Raw genomic sequence first — 18288 nt, forward strand, 5'->3', positions numbered from 1 at the left:
GCTGAACCTCGGCAAGACGGAGCTGCTCTTCCTCCCGGGGAAGGACTGCCCGTTCCATGATCTCGCCATCACGGTTGACAACTCCATTGTGTCCTCCTCCCAGAGCGCTAAGAACCTTGGCGTGATCCTGGACAACACCCTGTCGTTCTCAACCAACATCATGGCGGTGGCCCGTTCCTGTAGGTTCATGCTCTACAACATCCGCAGAGTACGACCCTGCCTCACACAGGAAGCGGCGCAGGTCCTAATCCAGGCACTTGTCATCTCCCGTCTGGATTACTGCAACTCGCTGTTGGCTGGGCTCCCTGCCTGTGCCATTAAACCCCTACAACTCATCCAGAACGCCGCAGCCCGTCTGGTGTTCAACCTTCCCAAGTTCTCTCACGTCACTCCGCTCCTCCGCTCTCTCCACTGGCTTCCAGTTGAAGCTCGCATCCGCTACAAGACCATGGTGCTTGCCTACGGAGCTGTGAGGGGAACGGCACCGCAGTACCTCCAGGCTCTGATCAGGCCCTACACCCAAGCAAGAGCACTGCGTTCATCCACCTCTGGCCTGCTCGCCTCCCTACCACTGAGGAAGTACAGTTCCCGCTCAGCCCAGTCAAAACTGTTCGCTGCTCTGGCCCCCCAATGGTGGAACAAACTCCCTCACGACGCCAGGACAGCGGAGTCAATCACCACCTTCCGGAGACACCTGAAACCCCACCTCTTCAAGGAATACCTAGGATAGGATAAGTAATCCTTCTCACCCCCCCTCCCCCTTAATGATTTAGATGCACTATTGTAAAGTGGCTGTTCCACTGGATGTCAGAAGGTGAATTCACCAATTTGTAAGTCGCTCTGGATAAGAGCGTCTGCTAAATGACTTAAATGTAAATGTAATTATTTCTTATTGGTTTCACCTGTGTTTAATTACCTTCTCTGTTCACCTGGTTGCCTGGTTAATTAGGTTCCTCAGTTGGCCAGTATCATTGCTGTGGGCTCATGTTTTTTTTAGTGTGCTCTTGTTTCTTTTAAGACTCTAAGTAAAAGTTCTGGATTTACCCATACCTCTGCTTGCTGTGTTGCTCTGCGCCTTGGTTCGAGTTCGTATAAGCATTACCGTGACATGACTTATTAGCCAGCCCTACTCTGTAGTTTATGATTTTGTTGTCGTGGAGGACTGATTCGGCCCATTGATTTAAGTTGAAAATAATGCTGCGCTCATGTAATGACATGCTTTGAGCACTACTGAAAGTGCTATTTACATGTGAAAAATGAATTCCATAAGCTGCATTTGCTATAGGCCTATTTTTTACCTTTTTGATGGTGACACTTTGATATTTTGATAATATGCAGCTGTTTAAAGGGCAAATTCACAGATGAAACAATAACAAAACAGTTGCCCCGCCTCTGTTTTAGTAAAAAGCTGAGGGATTGGCCTAGAGAAATGTAACCACTCAGATTAATAGACTGAGCTATGGATGCAAGGACTGACCATCCATAATATCAACATTATAGTTATAAGGCTGTACAGTGTTTGTTAATTAACATTTACAATGTTTACATATAAAATGTATAAGTCCAAAAATGGATGGAGCAATTACAGATTGCCCTGTTAAGTCTATCAGAAGTGTACAAGTTTGAGCATGTGTCCATTAAGCCTCTTGATTTTTTTATATATCAGTATGAATTAGATTGAGCATTATAAAAGCCCCACTTTTATTCCATAGGCTGGGATCCGCACTATGCAGCTGTTGCAAGAGCACATTTTTCACTGGCTGTCCACTGTTTTCAAAAACAATGATTGATAGGCAGCTTAAACTTCTTGAATTGAACCATTCTTGGGTTCAAATACACATTTAGATTTGTGAACAGCCATCCACAACAACCACAATCCGTAAGGGTGAGCAGCAATGAGTGAGCAGCAGTGTCATTCACATCAATGCGTTATGCAGATATCAATAATAAGCAATATCCGTATCGCCGTTGACTACTCCACTACTGTCATCCTTACCACCAAGCGCTTATTCAAGTTGGATAATCTTTGGATTCCGACAGCAGTCGCACCATTGGAAGACATAGCTTGGAGTGTATGTAGCCTACAAAAGCCCATTCCTGCTCGTTTCCGGGATCCATCAAACACATTTGGTGTGTCATCATGGTGGTCAGACACGCTCAGGTGGAACAAACTTAAAGTTGTGCCTTTTTCAATGCTCATTTGAATGTCATTGAGAAAACAGAGAAGTGTCAAAGATCCTTTGTGAATTTTAAAGTAATCATCTAGTTTTTCAAAAGTATCTGTAATCTGATTACAATATTTTTGCTGGTAACGTAACAGATTACAGTTACCATTTGTTTTGTCATGTAATCCGTCACTCCCCAACTCTGTCCATAGCAAATGGGGAGAAAATTACACTGACATTAAATGAAAATGTAGCAGTTTTTATTGAGATGTTAATCAGCAGTTGTGTAATGAAAATTAGAGGTCAGTCAGTCATTGTATTCTAAGGTTGCAAAATGCAGGGAATTTTCAATAAATTCCCTGGAATTTCCCGAAATCTCGGTTGGAAGATTCCCTGCAACCATCATTTCTGTAAAACCAGATAATTTATTGAAAGTTCATGGAATTTTGAAAACCTACTGTAGGCCAGGGGTTTGTGGAGTAGTTGGATTAAAAATATATATTGTAATGGATATGGGCAATTGTCCTCATTGGATTATGACAGAGTATTTTTTGTCACCATCAGTGATTGTGCCCAGGGGGTGCCAGCGCACATCTTTCTATCAAGTGTGAGATGCTACGTGGTCTAAATAACTCAACTGGCTAGTTTCCCTATCTGTAAAGATTGGGATAGATTGTTGCTCTGATTGGATTGATTGGATAGAGTGAAGCTGTATTTCTCCATCCACTTGCTTCGCTTCTTCCACCCGATCATTTCACCTTGCATGTTTTGGTCGGATCATTTAGACCAGTGGTTCCCAACCTTTTTCGGTTAGTGTCCCACGAACTGAATTTTTGTCTATCCGGAGTACCCCTGAAGTACACCCTCATGAGCATTTTACCAGTAAAATTTTACCATGGTTTCATGGGTCTTCTCAAGTTTTTTATTTCACCTTTATTTAACCAGGTAGGCGAGTTGAGAACAAGTTCTCATTTACAACTGCGACCTGGCCAAGATAAAGCAAAGCAGTGCGACAAAAGCAACAACACAGAGTTACAAATAAACAAACGTACAGTTAATAACACAATAGCAAAATATATGTATAGTGTGTACAAATGCAGAAGAGTAGAGAGGTACGGCAATAAATAGGCCATAAAGGCGAAATAAGATGATGCAGATGATGAATGTGCAAGTAGAGATACTGTGGTGCAAAAGAGCAAGAAGATAAATAACAATATGGGGATGAGGTAGTTGGGTGTGCTATTTACAGATTGGCTGTGTACAGGTGCAGTGATTGGTAAGCTGCTCTGACAGCTGATGCTTAAAGTTAGAGAGGGAGACAAGACTCGAGCTTCAGGGATTTCTGCAATTCGTTCAAGTCATTGGCAGGAGAGAACTGGAAGGAAAGGCGACCAAAGGAAGTGTTGACTTTGGGGATGACCAGTGAAATATACCTGCTAGAGTGTGTGCTACGGGTGGGTGTTGCTATGGTGACCAGTGAGCTGAGATAAGGTGGGGCTTAACTTAGTAAAGACTTATAAATTACCTGGAGCCAGTGGGTTTGGCGACGAATATGTAGCGAGGGCCAGCCAACGAGAGCATACAGGTCGCAGTGGTGGGTAGTATATGGGGCTTTGGTGACAAAATGGATGGCACTGTGATAGACTGCTTCCAATTTGCTGAGTAGAGTGTTGGAGGCTATTTTGTAAATGACATCGCTGAAGTCAAAGATTGGTCAGATAGTGAGTTTTACGAGGGTATGTTTGGCAGCATGAGTGAAGGAGGATTTGTTGTGAAATAGGAAGCCGATTCTAGATTTAATTTTGGATTGGAGATGCTTAATGTGAGTCTGTAGGGAGAGTTTGCAGTCTATCCAGACACCTAGGTATTTGTAGTTGGCCACATATTCTAAGTCAGAACCGTCCAGAGTCGTGATGCTAGTCGGGGCGGGCTGGTGCGGGCAGCAATAGGTTGAAGAGCATGCATTTCGTTTTACAAGCATTTAAGAGCACTTGGAGGCCACGGAAGGAGTGTGTATGGCATTGAAGCTCGTTTGGAGGTTTGTTAATTAACACAGTGTCCAAAGAAGGGCCAGAAGTATACAAAATGGTGTCGCCTGCGTAGAGGTAGATCAGAGCATCACCAGCAGCAAGAGCAACATCACTGATATATACAGAAAAATAGAGTCAGCCTGAGAATTGAACCCTGTGGCACCCCCATAGAGACTGCCAGGTCCGGACAATAGGCACTCTGATTTGACACACTGAACTCTATTTGAGAAGTAGTTGGTGAACCGGGCGAGGCAATCATTTGAGAAACCAAGTCTATTGAGTCTGCCAATAAGAATGCAGTGATTGACAGAGTCGAAATCCTTGGCCTGGTTGATGAAGACGGCTGCACAGTACTGTCGTTTATCGATGGGTGTTATGCTATCGTTTAGGACCTTGAGCGTGGCTGAGGTGCACCCATGACCAGCTCGGAAACCAGATTGCGTAGTGGAGAAGGTACGGTGGGATTCAAAATGGTCGGTGATCTGTTTGGTAACTTGGCTTTTGAACACTTTAGAAAGGCAGGGCAGGATGGATATAGATCTATAACAGTTTGGGTCTAGAGTGTCTCCCCCTTTGAAGAGGGGGATGACCGCGGCAGCTTTCCATTCTTTGGGAATCTCAGATGATACGAAGGAGAGGTTGAAAAGACTAGTAATAGGGATTACAACAATTTTGGGGGATCATTTTAGAAAGAGAGTGTCCAGATTGTCTAGCCCAGCTGATTTGTAGGGAATCAGATTTTGCAGCTCTTTCAGCTGTCTGGACTTGGGTGAAGGAGAAGCAGGGTCTTGGGCAAGTTGCTGCAGAGCTGTTGGCCGGGGTAGGGGTAACCAGGTGGAAAGCAAGGCCAGCCGTAGAAAAATGTTTATTGAACTGATCGATTGTCATAGATTTATCGGTGGTGACAGTGTTTCCTAGCCTCAGTGCAGTGGGCAGCTGGGAGGAGGTGCTCTTATTCTCCATGTATTTACAGCGTCCCAAAACATTTTGGAATTAGTGCTACAGGATGAACATTTCTGTTTGAAAAAGCTAGCCTTTGCTTTCCTAACAAACTGTGTATATTGGTTCCTGACTTCACTGAACAGTTGCATATCGCTGGAGCTATTCGATGCTAATGCAGAACGCCACAGGATGTTTTTGTGCTGGTCAAGGGCTATCAAGTCTGGGGGGAACCAAGGTGCTATATTTGTTCTTAGTTCTACATTTTTTTTAAATGGTCATGCTTATTTAAGATGGTAAGGAAGGCACTTTTAAAGAGCAACCAGGCATCCTCTACTGACGGGATGACGTCAATATCCTTCCAGGATACCCGGGCCAGGTTGATTAGAAAGGCCTGCTCGCTGAAGTGTTTTAGGGAGCGTTTGACCGCGGACCCATTACGGACGCAGGCAATGAGGCAGTGATTGCTGAGATTCTGGTTGAAGACAGCCGATGTGTATTTAGAGGGCAGGTTGGTCAGAATGATATCAAAGAGGGTTCCCATGGTTTCAGATTTGGGGTTGTACCTGGTAGGTTCCTTGATAATTTATGTGAGATTGAGGGCATCTAGTTTAGATTGTAGGACGGCCGGGCATATCCCAATTTAGGTCACCCAACAGTACGAACTCTGAAGATAGAAGGGGGGGAAATCAATTCTCATATGATGTCCAGGGCATAGCTGGGAGCTGAGGGGGGTCTATAACAAGCGGCAACAGTGAGGGACTTATTTCTTGAGAGATGGATTTTTAAAGGTAGAAGCTCAAACTGTTTGGGCATAGACCTGGATAGTATGACAGAACTCTGCAGGCTATTTCTGCAGTGGATTGCTTCCCCGCCCCTTTTAGCAGTTCTACCTTAATGGAAAATGTTGTAATTGTGGATGGAAATTTCAGAATATTTGGTGGCCTTCCCAAGCCAGGATTCAGACACGGCTTGGCGGAGTGTACTAAAGCAGTGAATAAAGCAAACTTAGGGAGGAGGCTTCTAATGTTAACATGCATGAACCCAAGGCTTTTACAGTTACAGAAGTCAACAAATGAGAGTGCCTAGGGACACGCAGGGCCTGGGTTAACCTCTACATCACCAGAGGAACAGAGTAGGTGTAGGATGAGGGTACAGCTAAAGGCTATAAGAACTGGTCGTGTAGTGCATTGGGAACAGAGAATAAAATGAGCACATTTCTGGGCGTAGGATAGATTCAGGGCATAATGTAGAGAGAAAGTTATGGTAGGCTGTGAGTGAAGGTAAGTGCAGGAGGTAAGCCTAGGCATTGAGTGATGATGAGAGAGGGTTTGCCTCTAGAGGCACCAGTTAAGCTAGGTGTGGGGGGTGCGTCAAAGGAGCTACAGTGCCTTGCGAAAGTATTTGGCCCCCTTGAACTTTGCGACCTTTTGCCACATTTCAGGCTTCAAACATAAAGATATAAAACGGTATTTTTTTGTGAAGAATCAACAACAAGTGGGACACAATCATGAAGTGGAACGACATTTATTGGATATTTCAAACTTTTTTAACAAATCAAAAACTGAAAAATTGGGCGTGCAAAATTATTCAACCCCTTTACTTTCAGTGCAGCAAACACTCTCCATAAGTTCAGTGAGGATCTCTGAATGAACCAATGTTGACCTAAATGACTAATGATGATAAATACAATCCACCTGTGTGTAATCAAGTCTCCGTATAAATGCACCTGCACTGTGATAGTCTCAGAGGTCCGTTAAAAGCGCAGAGAGCATCATGAAGAACAAGGAACACACCAGGCAGGTCCGAGATACTGTTGTGAAGAAGTTTAAAGCCGGATTTGGATACAAAAAGATTTCCCAAGCTTTAAACATCCCAAGGAGCACTGTGCAAGCGATAATATTGAAATGGAAGGAGTATCAGACCACTGCAAATCTACCAAGACCTGGCCGTCCCTCTAAACTTTCAGCTCATACAAGGAGAAGACTGATCAGAGATGCAGCCAAGAGGCCCATGATCACTCTGGATGAACTGCAGAGATCTACAGCTGAGGTGGGAGACTCTGTCCATAGGACAACAATCAGTCGTATATTGCACAAATCTGGCCTTTATGGAAGAGTGGCAAGAAGAAAGCCATTTCTTAAAGATATCCATAAAAAGTGTTGTTTAAAGTTTGCCACAAGCCACCTGGGAGACACACCAAACATGTGGAAGAAGGTGCTCTGGTCAGATGAAACCAAAATTGAACTTTTTGGCAACAATGCAAAACGTTATGTTTGGCGTAAAAGCAACACAGCTCATCACCCTGAACACACCATACCCACTGTCAAACATGGTGGTGGCAGCATCATGGTTTGGGCCTGCTTTTCTTCAGCTGGGACAGGGAAGATGGTTAAAATTGATGGGAAGATGGATGGAGCCAAATACAGGACCATTCTGGAAGAAAACCTGATGGAGTCTGCAAAAGACCTGAGACTGGGACGGAGATTTGTCTTCCAACAAGACAATGATCCAAAACATAAAGCAAAATCTACAATGCAATGGTTCAAAAATAAACATATCCAGGTGTTAGAATGGCCAAGTCAAAGTCCAGACCTGAATCCAATCGAGAATCTGTGGAAATAACTGAAAACTGCTGTTCACAAATGCTCTCCATCCAACCTCACTGAGCTCGAGCTGTTTTGCAAGGAGGAATGGGAAAGAATTTCAGTCTCTCGATGTGCAAAACTGATAGAGACATACCCCAAGCGACTTACAGCTGTAATCGCAGCAAAAGGTGGCACTACAAAGTATTAACTTAAGGGGGCTGAATAATTTTTGCACGCCCAATTTTTCAGTTTTTGATTTGTTAAAAAAGTTTGAAATATCCAATAAATGTCGTTCCACTTCATGATTGTGTCCCACTTGTTGTTGATTCTTCACAAAAAATACAGTTTTATATCTTTATGTTTGAAGCCTGAAATGTGGCAAAAGGTCGCAAAGTTCAAGGGGGCCGAATACTTTCGCAAGGCACTGTATCTGAGGCATGTTGAGCGGGACTAGGGGTTCCGCAGTAAAATAAAACTATGAGAGCTACCCTCAACAACAGTATACAAGGCATATTGACATTAGAGAGAGGCATATAAGCAATCACAGTTGTTGATTAGGAGAGCAAGGACAACAACAGGTAAGACAACAACGGGTAATCAGCTAAGACAACAACAACGGGTAAATTACAATGAATGGGCAGAGAGGATTAGTTAGCTACACACAAGGCCTGAGTTCGAGGCTGGGGCCGACAGATAAACAAAACAAAGTACCGTGTTAATGAACAGTCCAGCAGGCATCATGTCACGACTTCCACCGAAGTTGGCTCCCCTGCCTGTTCAGGCAGTGCTCGTTGTCACCGGCCTACTAGCCGCCACCGATCCCTTTTTCCTTGTCTGTTTGTTTTGTCTTATTAGTTTCACCTTTGTCCTGTTGTATGTGCTTAATGGGCTTCCTTATTTAAAGTACGTGTACCAGCCCTTGTTTTGTGTGGTATTGTATTTGTGTTACGTGTGTGCGTTAGGTAGAGGTGTTCGTGTTCTGGACCTGGCACCCTGTGTTTTGGGTGGTCCACATTACTGTCCACGCCCTGTGTTTTGGGTGGTCCACATTATTGTCCGCGCCCTGTGTTGTGGGCTTGTTGTTTTGTGCCGCATTAAAGTGCACCTTTTCCCTGTGGAATCCTCTGCGCCTGATTCCTTCCTCACCCACCTAGTCCCGCGTGACACATCAGCTGTGTAGGCGAGTGATCAAAGGGTCCAATGAGCAGCAATAGATGAAACAGGGAGACGTTCGGTAGTTGTTACAAGGCGAGGCGAGCGGGAGACACGGCGTTCAGGAAACTAGCTGACCGGGGCTATAAGAAGGGTCTTCACCAATATCCACGATGCAGAGGCCGGTTGAGAGCACATCGGCGAAATTACATCAGCAGACAATCATACCAGTCATGATGGATCGGTGGGGCTCCGTGTCCACAAACAGTCCAGGTCAATTGGCAAGAGAGGTATTGTAGTTGGTGTACTTCATTTGATAGCCGGGAGATGGGCCTAGCTCGAGACTAGCTCGAGGCTAACTGGTGCTTGCTTCTGGACAAGGGCGTTAGCCACAATAGCCACTCGGTAGCAGCTAGCTAGCTGCGATGATCCGGTGTAATGGTCCAGAGCTTGCAGCAGGAATCCAGTGATGTAGTGGAAAAAAGCAGTCCGATATTGGCTCAGTGTTCTGTCACTCATTGGGACACTACGTCACCTTGGGGAAAAACTCTGACTGGGAATATAAGTTTTGACTGGTCATCCAACTCAGAATGAGTCCAAAAATGTTGTGTATGCTGCTGCATAAATTGTGTAAAATTCCAGGGAGATATGTACACTGTAGCTAAGAAATGAATACTAAGTGCATGGTGTGTGCCATAACGAGCAGCCTGGTGACTTAGAGGCCGGAGAGGGAGCACATGTGACAGTACCCCCTCTCCGGCACGTTCGGCTCCAGCCGCAGGAAAACAACCATAGGGACGATCCCGGGGATCAGAAGCGTACCGGTCGCCTCCGCTGAGATGCAGAAATCTGGTGAACCGGCTGAGACCTCCCCAGTTGCCTCGATCGAGGAACGGGAACCTGTTCACCCAGCTGAGGCATGGGAGCTTATCGAGCCAGCTGAGGCATGGGAGCCTATCGATTCCGCTGAGGTATGAAAACCCATCGAGCCAGCTGAGGCAGGGAAATCCTTCGAACCCACCAAAGCATGGAAATCCGACAAATCGGCTAAGGCCTCCCAGGTAGCTCCGGTTCTGACACCCGGACCCGACATCACCTCCAAAATAAAAGCAAAACAAAAAAAACACTCCCTGATGCTTCCCTTAGGTGAGGCATCATTCTGTAACATGTGCGCTGAGAGTCGGGAAGCAAGTTCAGGGATTGATTGTTTTAATAAATAAATGGAACATAATACAAACAAGAAACTCGAACAGCACACAGACATGAAACAGAAACAATATCGCCTGGGGAAGGAACCAAAGGGAGTGACATATTTAGGGAAGGTTATCAAGGAGGTGACGGAGTCCAGGTGAGTGTCATAATGCGCGTAACGATGGTGACAGGTGTGCGCCATAACGAGCAGCCTGGTGACCTAGAGGCCGAGAGGGAGCACACGTGACAGTGCTGACCAAATAGTTATATTGACTACGTCTGTCCTAGTTCGCTCATTAATGTCTTCATCGAAATGACGTTTTGCCTCTTTGGCCGGGTCGAGTGGTGAAATTGTTTTTAAAATACTGTGAAGAACTATTATTATTTACAAAGGATGTAAAAAAGAAAACAAACAGACTTGTTGACTTACTGTGTGAGGTGAATAAAAAAATGAATGAGAAACTCAGCTTATTAGTGGTGAACTTGGTGAGGTAAGAGAATCCAAAATCAGATATTCCAAATGGAACTTTCCTACATATGCATGCAGCAGGCCAAGTAGGACCTACTACTATGTGTGCTCAGGCTCGCTAGCTCCCTCTGTATGTTCCTAGAGAGAAACCAGACACATGCTCATTGGTCACATGGAGTGCTCTAAACAAAAGACAATGAAAAAATTGTCAAAACTCTTAAGTGATGGTTATAAAATAAAGCAAAACTTGTTTCTCACAAGCGTAGCAGGTTGTGAACTAAAAGTTTCCACTCCGATAATGAGAACGGTAGGCTAAATGACTTTTTATTTATTTTACCAGGTAAGTCAGTTGAGAACAAATTCTTATTTTCAATGACGGCCTCGGAACAGTGGGTTAACTGCCTGTTCAGGGGCAGAACGACAGATTTGTACCTTGTCAGCTCGGTGGTTTGAACTTGCAACCTTCCGGTTACTAATCCAACACTCTAACCACTAGGCTGTAATTAATACATACATTAACAGAAATTCATGTAACCAATTAATGGATCATTAATGGTACATTTACTGGGCCTGCTGGTGACATATGTAATGGGGAATTGATAAATAGATATACAATCAAAAGGGCAAACAATTCACAAAATGAATGTGCAAGAATTGGCGGGAAACAGCTGAGCGGATTCTGGAGAGCTGAGTACAGGTATTCTGGAGAGCTGAGTACAGGTATTCTGGAGAGCTGAGTACAGGTATTCTGGAGAGATGAGTATAGGTATTCTGGAGAGCTGAGTACAGGTATTCTGGAGAGCTGAGTACAGGTATTCTGGAGAGCTGAGTACAGGTATTCTGGAGAGATGAGTACAGGTATTCTGGAGAGCTGAGTACAGGTATTCTGGAGAGCTGAGCACAGGTATTCTGGAGAGCTGAGTACAGGTATTCTGGAGAGCTGAGTACAGGTATTCTGGAGAGCTGAGTACAGGTACTCTGGAGAGCTGAGTACAGGTATTCTGGAGAGCTGAGTACAGGTATTCTGGAGAGCCACATGCCATATCCTCTCCACACACCCTTCCCCTTCTTCTTGTTTCAACATTTTTATATTATACTCAAGAAACATTATCTTAACACATATTTTAGAAGCTTTTCACAGACAGCCACAACTTAATCAGCTAGGACTATTGCCACACGCTCTGCCCAAATTGTGGGCCTCCCAAACAGACATAGGCCTAAAAACTTGGGATTTGAAACAATCCACAGCTATTTTCTTTAAAGAAGCTAATTATCCTTGGTCATGCTGTCTTTAGACTGGAGTAATTATATAATTTTGGCAAAACATCAATTCACTTTAGGGGAAGCCAGCATCCGAACAATGCACTGTGCAATCACCAACTTTCCTTTCCAATTCGCAAGAGGCTGAAACCAGAGATCTGTATATAATGAGATGTCCATGTCTCCGCCCTAACAATAGGAGTTGTTGTCCCAAAGTCGGGAAGGCAAGCTACAAGCTTAGGTCTGCATAATATGCCCATGAAAACACATTGGACGTATTCTGGACAGATTTTTGGCAAAAGTGAAACCTCTTGCTCGCTCTCTGCTGAATCTATCACTGGAGAAAGCATCCGAGCGAGCCAAACAGCGCCCATCTGTCTTACTATACAGTACCAGTCAAAAGTTTGGACACACCTACTCATTCAAGGGTTTTTCTTTATTTTGACTATTTTCTACATTGTAGAATAATAGTGAAGTCATCAAAACTATGAAATAACACATATGGAATCATGTAGGAACCACAAAAGGGTTAAACAAATCAAAATATATTTTCTATTTGAGATTCTTCAAAGTAGCTACCCTTTGCCTTGATGACAGCTTTGCACACTCTTGGCATTCTCTCAACCAGCCCTACGGGGTACACTTTTGTGGTTCCTACGTGATTCCATATGTGTTATTTCATAGTTTTGATGACTTCACTATTATTCTACAATGTAGAAAATAGTCAAAATAAAGAAAACCCTTGAATGAGTAGGTGTGTCCAAACTTTTGACCTGTACTCTATGTAGCACATGTATGTATCTGATCCTGTCTGGCCAGAAAGAGTATGTCATGCTATACTTTTTTTCAACCAGATACATGATCTACACATACTACGGAGCGCTGTCTGGCTCACACGGATGCTTTATCTGAGATTGATGTGTCTTTCTTTAGGCGCTCATCTCGGTCAAATAAATTAGAAATATTTCTATATTTTATTTGGATGGGCAAGGAGGTACGGTAGGACCCCCTTAGGCCCGCCCATAATGCCGGTCCCGACACAGTCACACACACACATCCCTCTGCACCCTGCTCCTCATCTGCGGCTTTTTTGGTTTATGAATGTGCCAACATCTAGCCTGTTTAGGCATATTAAAACACGTCCGTGTTATCCGATCCAATACGACTATCAACGGTCAGTCTACGGAGTACGATAATGAATTCGAGTAGCCCGTGGCCAGGTCGGCACACCCCTACTGTAGACACAGTGCCAACTGTGGCAACACAAAAGGTGGGAGGTCCTTGCTTAACTGGGGTCACACAGAGGCTGTAAACTCACAAGGTCCTGTCATTATGTTGGGAAATGTACAGGCGTTTTATAAGGCTGATCACAACTAAGTGTGTGTGCGCTTGTGTGGCCCACAGCATCAGACCTCCAGGCTTCCAACAATGTAGATAAGACGATACTCAATATCGACGTTTGACAGGGGCTCTCTGTTTGAACAAGTACTTTCCTTGTGTGTTGATCATTACATTTCTTCACACGTAGGAATGCTCATGAATAAGTATTGTCTAATTGGTTTCATTTGTGTATTTCCGTCACTTCTGCAGTATTTGCTTTTGCCAAATGTCCATCGTTCATAGAGATTGAAGAGCCATTGAACAGTGAAAGAGGAAGAACGGATCCTCTGTCCTCCAGCTCACGGTGTGGCTCTGCTTGAGCCTATCCTGGAGCCATGTCTCCTCCCTCCCTGGGTTATGAATTATGGATTCCTTCTAATAGGCAGTTTCTCCCTTGTTTAACTTACTGCAGCCATGGGCTTATTGTGCTGATATCTGATTTTAATGGCACACTCACTTCACCCAAGCTGAGCACTCTCCACTTACAGATCCACTAGCACATCCCTTGCCTCCCAATGCTGTGTTATTGTCTCATTCTGCATTAAGCAGCATGGGTTCCTGTAGACTGGAGGATCTACAGGACTTCTCCGCTCCTTGCTACTCCTGCTACTGTCCAGGTTGACCTTCCCTGAGGATTTAACCCACACCATGCCAGCTAGCGGCTAGTGCATAATAGATGAAGGACAGACATCGGGAGGGAGGCAAAGTGACCAGGCCCCATTATTACCTGGGAATTCAATTTTAATGAGGTAAACGGGTTTTTCCAGGTCATCTGCACCTTCAGTGGGTGATGTGTCTGCCCCATCAGTTGCCTTATTGCTGCCTGCCTGCCTCCACTACAGTACCTCCCTGCCTTGACACAGAATTGCTGCAGGGGCTCCATCTTATAATTAGGTCTCACTGTCATTGACAGAAAGTGTCTCACTTCCCGCCGAGTCCTTTTCCTCGCCTTCAAGTCGAGTGCCACCAATTATACAGTGGCAGGAAGACCTTATTAAATATGCTCCAGGCAACCCTTGCCTTAGTTTTCCTTCTCACTCTCGCCAGATGATGTTTTCTGTCAGCTAACATTAGACGGAAGGCTAGCTAGCTGCTCCACCACAAATGAGTGACTAGAGCGCTGTATTGCTTTCATTCTAATTTGCTGCTTAGAAAGAAACAATTCCTTTGGCTGGCTTGTGTACTAGCAAGTTATTCAATGTCGATCTGGAGAGAGATGTACTAGCTGGCCATTTTCATGCTGTGGTCATGCTTTTGTCAGATGAAAACCCAGATTTGACTTTTGTGGCAGGTTTGGAGAATTAACATAGCAGGTTTGGAGAATTAACATTAGCAGGTAAGGAGAATTAACATTAGCAGGTAAGGAGAATTAACATTAGCAGGTTAGGAGAATTGACATAGCAGGTTCGGAGAATTAACATTAGCAGGTTAAGAGGATTAAAGTTAGCAGGTTAGGAGAATTAACGTTAGCAGGTTAGGAGAATTAACGTTAGCAGGTTGGGAGAATTAACGTTAGCAGGTTAGGAGAATTAACGTAGAAGGTTAGGAGAATTAACGTAGCAGGTTAGGAGAATTAACGTAGCAGGTTAGGAGAATTAACATTAGCAGGTTAGGAGAATTAACATTAGCAGGTTAGGAGAATTAACATAGCAGGTTCGGAGAATTAACATTAGCAGGTTCGGAGAATTAACATTAGCAGGTTAGGAGAATTAACATAGCAGGTTCGGAGAATTAACGTAGCAGGTTAGGAGAATTAACGTAGCAGGTTAGGAGAATTAACGTTAGCAGGTTAGGAGAATTAACGTAGCAAGATTAGGAGAATTAACGTTAGCAGGTAAGGAGAATTAACGTAGCAAGATCGGAGAATTAACGTAGCGGGTTAGGGGAATTAATATTACCAGGTTAGGAGAATTAACGTAGCAGGTTAGGAGAATTAACGTAGCAGGTTAGGAGAATTAACATTAGCAGGTTAGGAGAATTAACATAGCAGGTTCTGAGAATTAACATTAGCAGGTTCGGAGAATTAACATTAGCAGGTTAGGAGAATTAACATAGCAGGTTCGGAGAATTAACATTAGCAGGTTAGGAGAATTAACATAGCAGGTTCGGAGAATTAACATTAGCAGGTTAGGAGAATTAACATTAGCAGGTTAGGAGAATTAACGTTAGCAGGTTAGGAGAATTAACGTTAGCAGGTTAGGAGAATTAACGTTAGCAGGTTAGGAGAATTAACGTTAGCAGGTAAGGAGAATTAACGTAGCAGGTTAGGAGAATTAACGTAGCAGGTTAGGAGAATTAACGTTAGCAGGTTAGGAGAATTAACGTAGCAAGATTAGGAGAATTAACGTTAGCAGGTAAGGAGAATTAACGTAGCAAGATCGGAGAATTAACGTAGCGGGTTAGGGGAATTAATATTACCAGGTTAGGAGAATTAACGTAGCAGGTTAGGAGAATTAACGTAGCAGGTTAGGAGAATTAACATTAGCAGGTTAGGAGAATTAACATAGCAGGTTCTGAGAATTAACATTAGCAGGTTCGGAGAATTAACATTAGCAGGTTAGGAGAATTAACATAGCAGGTTCGGAGAATTAACATTAGCAGGTTAGGAGAATTAACATTAGCAGGTTAGGAGAATTAACGTTAGCAGGTTAGGAGAATTAACGTTAGCAGGTTAGGAGAATTAACGTTAGCAGGTTAGGAGAATTAACGTTAGCAGGTAAGGAGAATTAACGTAGCAAGATCGGAGAATTAACGTAGCGGGTTAGGGGAATTAATATTACCAGGTTAGGAGAATTAACGTAGCAGGTTGGGAGAATTAACGTTAGCAGGTTAGGAGAATTAAAGTAGCAGGTTAGGAGAATTAACGTAGCAGGTTAGGAGAGTTAACCTAGCAGGTTAGGAGAATTAACGTAGCGGGTTAGGAGAATTAACATAGCAGGTTCGGAGAATTAACATTAGCAGGTTAGGAGAATTAACATTAGCAGGTTAGGATAATTAACATAGCAGGTTTGGAGAATTAACATTAGCAGGTTAGGAGAATTAACATTAGCAGGTTAGGAGAATTAACGTTAGCAGGTTAGGAGAATTAAAGTAGCAGGTTAGGAGAATTAACGTAGCAGGTTAGGAGAATTAACGTTAGCAGGTTAGGAGAATTAACGTTAGCAGGTTAGGAGAATTAACGTAGCAGCTTAGGAGAATTAACGTAGCAGGTTAGGAGAATTAACATAGCAGGTTAGGAGAATTAACATGGTAGGTTAGGAGAATTAACGTAGCAGGTTAGGAGAATTAACGTTAGCAGGTTAGGAGAATTAACGTAGCAGGTTAGGAGAATTAACGTAGCAGGTTAGGAGAATTAACGTAGCAGGTTAGGAGAATTAACGTTAGCAGGTTAGGAGAATGAACGTAGCAGGTTAGGAGAATTAACATTAGCAGGTTAGGAGAATTAACGTAGCAAGTTCTGAGAATTAACATAGCAGGTTAGGAGAATTAACGTTAGCAGGTTAGGAGAATTAACGTAGCAGGTTAGGAGAATTAACGTAGCAGTGATAAACATCAGACATGTACAGTACAGTACATTTAAATGACAATCTAAATCAGAACATCCTGCATTTAATGAAAAAAAAACGTGTCTCCCTTGAGCGAGTGTCTGGTTCCGGATAGCTAGGAGAATGGATGACAGGGAAGGATACGCTCGCACACACACACGTCAGCAGGGAAATCAAACTCTGCTCCATGCATTTTGTGAAAAGTCAGTAGACAGAGGTAGGAGTAGAAGCATGACAAACAGGGAGTAGTCAAGCTCCCACTGCAATTCCCTGTGAATCCTCCCTCTCCTCCCTGACTGCGCTGTGGTGAAAGGGAAAGAGAAGTGGAGAGTGCGACAGGAAGGTGAGAAGAGGAACAGATGGAGAGTCGCAGTACGTGTTCCACAGGAACGTAGGGTCTCTCTGCGTGTACAGACATACTCATTTAAAACAGGTGCTATACTTAGACATGGCTCCACAGCTTCTTTTCATCCTATAGTTAATGACGGCGTTGATTATAACCTAAGCACTGATTGTTAACACAGCTATACATCTATAGACTAGATCCTCTTTCCCTTTTACCCTCAGGGGAGCCAAAGCAAAATGAATCAGGCCACTTGATTCATGGAATATGCTTTATTACCCAACGGCCAAGCTACATACAGTATGTGCCATTGTGTTTTGTATGGGATTAGGGGGATATTTTCTATCTGACTGGTCACTGGCTCTCAATAACACGGAGGGGATCATGTCCCCTGCTGAGAAAGCCTCTCTCTCTGTCTCCCCTCACCACACACCGCTACGTCCCTTGCCTCACACACCAGGCATACTTATCACTGTTCATGCATCCCAAACGGCGCCCTATTCCCTATATAGTGCACTTATTTTGAACAGAGACATATGGGCCCTGCTCAAAAGTAGTGCACTATTAAGGTAATAGGGTGCCATTTGGGATATAGGCAGTGTTATTCAGCCATAGAGCGGAAGGAAGACATGGAAAGTGTTTCCATTTTCAGATGGTTTTATACAGAGAACATCCAGAGACTGGCACCATTAGAATATGCCACATTTTGACAAGGTTCTTCTGTCACAGCAGCTCTATTTCATGACATATTGAGGAGAAGGAAGCTAATGGGGGTTGATAAAAATGTTTGTCAAAGGGTTTCTTGAAACGTTCCACAAGGTAAGCCCCCCGCCCCCCTCCCACCACGACCATTATCAGCACCATAGCCTTTGTAGCTCCCGACTAGTCTGCAGGCCGGGTCACTCCATTCTCCATGCTGGATCCTCTGGCTCTTATGAAATATCTTTGATGCACATCCCCTTTTGAAGTCCCTGGGAATTAGGGGACACTGCCTGGGAGCAGTATGGCTTTGGCTCTGGCTGGGTCCTGCCTCGTCCTCGTTGGTTGTTCCTGTGTTTATTTGAAGTGGGGCTGTCTGTTTACACTAAATGCTCAGTGCAGTACAGTTCACGGCTGGTAATTGCTACCAGCATCCACTGGGTTCTGCTCTACTGGCGTACTTGTAGTGGACCCTAAAGAAGGAAGTGTTACAATCACCCCAGACCTGGGTGTAGACCAGAGGGATG

Source organism: Oncorhynchus masou, chromosome 1 (assembly GCF_036934945.1).
Source record: "Oncorhynchus masou masou isolate Uvic2021 chromosome 1, UVic_Omas_1.1, whole genome shotgun sequence".
NCBI classification, from domain to species: domain Eukaryota; kingdom Metazoa; phylum Chordata; class Actinopteri; order Salmoniformes; family Salmonidae; genus Oncorhynchus; species Oncorhynchus masou.